This window comes from Myotis davidii, unplaced genomic scaffold (genome assembly GCF_000327345.1).
Source record: "Myotis davidii unplaced genomic scaffold, ASM32734v1 scaffold102, whole genome shotgun sequence".
Lineage (NCBI taxonomy): Eukaryota > Metazoa > Chordata > Mammalia > Chiroptera > Vespertilionidae > Myotis > Myotis davidii.
Window position 1 is genome coordinate 1,476,782 of NW_006293778.1, and position 3,316 is coordinate 1,480,097.

Consider the following 3,316-nt stretch of genomic DNA (forward strand, 5'->3'; position numbering starts at 1 on the left):
TTCTCTCTCAGGCTTTTAGATAAATAAATTAAAAACCTACTGTGATTCTATAGTATTTTTTATCAACTCCCCCACCCCATACAGAATAGGTTACTTTACCTGCTTATTTTCAAATATCTCTTATTTTTTTATATCATCATCTCCACTTTATAGATAAGAAAGTGAAAATTCAGAGAGGTTCAATACCCAGGGTTACACAATATATTAGTTTGCTACTGCTACCGTCACAAAGTCCCACAGGCTGGTGGCTTAACTAGCAGAAATTCATTTTCTCGCAGTTCTGAAGGCTAGAAGTCTGAGATCAAGGTGCTGACAAGGTTGGCTTCTTCCAAGGCCTCGCCCCTCGGCTTGTAGATGGCCTTCTTTCCCCTGTGTCTTCACTGGGTCTTTCCTCTGTGCCTGTCCATGTGCTAGTCTCCTCTTTTTCTAAGGATACCAGTCATATGGATTAGGGCCCACACTAACGACTCATTTAACTTTCATTATCCTTTTAAAGGCCCTCTCTTCAAATACAGTCATGTTCTGAGGTATTGGGGATTTAATACTACAATTTGGGGGAGACTACAATTCAGCCTACAGTGCACAGTAAATCAGATTAGAACCCAGTAGCCCAACGGCCTAATCCAAGGCTTTCTTCCACTGTGCCATTCTGTCTGCGTTTATTCCTAACTACTTGCTGTTTGCGAAAGCATTTTAAAAGTAAGGTAGCAAGTAAATATAAGATTTCATTTACATTCCTGTTTCCATCTATGGCATTTCTGCTATAACACAATATACTTATGTGTAACTGAAAAAAAACAACAACAAAAAACCTTGCCTTCTGCAAAATTGAAACATAACAGAGTTTATGGGGAAAATAGTGTGAGGCAGACCACTCAAGATCTGTTGAACTTCGTAACAGAGCACTGATAAAAACATTCACAACACTTTATTAATCCTTAGCTATTAAATCTCTCCTGACATTAGCACCCAGCCTGAAATCAGGCTCTAAAATTTGCAGCCTTAAATCCCACAACTTGGGTGTCATCTTCCTTCAAGACATACATATCAAATAACAATTGCTTCCAATAGAGACCACTTTATCAAAATTTAAATGTCTGAGTACAGGGGACCTGGGCTGGGTAATGAAGAGCTTTGTATTGTGGGAACTCCTTCCTTTCTCACTCCTGGGTACTCCTGGTGCTGCTCTTGGTTGGGGGCCATCCTGCACCTAACGCAGGAAGGTGGCCAAAAGAAAATGAAAAAGTCCCTGGAGTCGATCAACTCTAGGCTCCAACTTGTTAGAAAAAGTAGAAAGTATGTGCTGTGGGACAAGCAGACGCTGAAGATGATCAGACAAGACAAAGCAAACACTACCCAGCCTTGAGGAAATCTGAAATAGGGTATTATGGTTGGCCAAGACTGGTGTCCATCACTACAGTGGCAATAATATTAAATTGGGCACAGCGTGGGGCAAATACTACAGAACACACACACGGACTGTCATTGACCCAGGTGATTCTGATTATCATTAGAAGTCCACCAGAACAGACTGGTGAAAAGTAAATCATGGGAAAAAAAATTTTTCATAAACTAAAAGTATATAAATTCATGTTAAAATTTTAAGTAAATACTAAAAATTTAGAAATAGATTCTAAAACTTTTAACCCAGTTAAGAAGAATTTAGAAAAGGTAAATCTGTCCCCCCGCCAAAAAAAATTGAAAATAGAAAGAAGCCTACAAAACATAGTAAATAGAATATACAAACAGAAATAAATAAGTAATCACAGTAAATGTAATTAAATTCATCAGGTAAAACACAGAGGTTATCAAATTGCGGTAATAAAGTCCAGGTACGTGTTACTTATGAGAGGCACATCGAAAACAAATTGATAATAAGAAAGATTTCAAAGAACATATTGGTTTAATAATAAGGCTAAAGCTTTGTCACGCCAGACACTGATATTCTAAATAAGCACTTTAAAAAACTTTATCAGAGTTGTCTTTAATTGCATATATATGTATATTGTACTTGTATATATATGTGTACATACATGTGTACATATATACATACATAGGAATACAAATATATGTGTGTATATATTTGTATACAATATTTGTATACATATACAAATATATATATATATATATATATATATATATATATATATATATATATATATATATATATATATATATATATATATATATATATATATATATATATATATATATATATATATATATATATATATATATATATATATATATATATATATATATATATACACACACACTAGAGGCGCGATGCATGAAATTTGTGCAAGGGGCTCCACCCTTGCATCTGTGGCAGCTTGCTTCAGCCCTCACAGCCCCAGCTTCATCCAAAGGTCATCCAGAAGGACATCCGGAAGGTCGTTTGGCTATCCAGCCTAATTAGCATACTATGCTTTTATTATTATAGATATACAGACTCTATATGGTGGAGCAACAAGTCTTTTTCCCTTCTTGTAAGGCAGTCTAAGCCATGTTCTTAAGAGTTGTGGTCAGAATCTTTCCTTCAAGTAAGTGACAAGCTCAATACATTTTTATGATCTGAAAGAAATCTTGCACACACGAAGACAGCCTGTAGCCATAAAATGTTACTACTGAAAAGACTTGAGTGATTCTCCAAAATCAGTTATCTTAAAGATCACACATCCGTTAGAGAAACTGAACGTAAAGTTATGGACCTAGGAAAAGATAATGTCCATGAAGAGAATGAAGCCTGCTATTTATAGAGATTTACAGACATCCAACCCCTAAAAGCCAATCCCTGAAGCACACTAACAGCCACAGATGAAGACCCAATTTACAAATCCACGGTGACAAGATAAACAAGAAGAGTTGCTGGGTAAAAAGGTGCTAAGTGTGTCCAAGATTGCCTGACCAGGTTGTGGCAGAAGCAGGACACAGAGACAGGACCTGGCTCACTCGACCCCTCATATAGTGTTCTATCTACGCTCATTATACATTCCCCCACACTTCTAACAAATAGAGAAGTACACAGAAAATGGAGTGGTGAGGTACTGGGGTAGGGGGTCAGGGATGGGCTGGTGGGGGGCTCAATGGAGGAAAAAGGAGACATATGTAATACTTTCAATAATAATTACAAAAAGTAAATAAAATGCATAGAACCATTATTTCAAAAAATAAATAAAATAAATGGAAGAGCTGGACGAAAATGCGAGGGAATAGATCCTTCTATTCCTTTTGTCCTCAGAGCTATTTTAAATGAAATTCTTAAGCCAAATGATCAGTGAATTATTAGCTCAATGAATGTAGAAGGGTGATAGGC

The 3,316-nt window shown here is 36.3% G+C and overlaps 1 pseudogene; it reads left to right on the plus strand.

The window, feature by feature from the left end:
• Window positions 1–1,093: 1,093 nt before the first annotated feature.
• Window positions 1,094–1,545, plus strand: LOC102753233 (annotated as a pseudogene).
• Window positions 1,546–3,316: the final 1,771 nt, after the last annotated feature.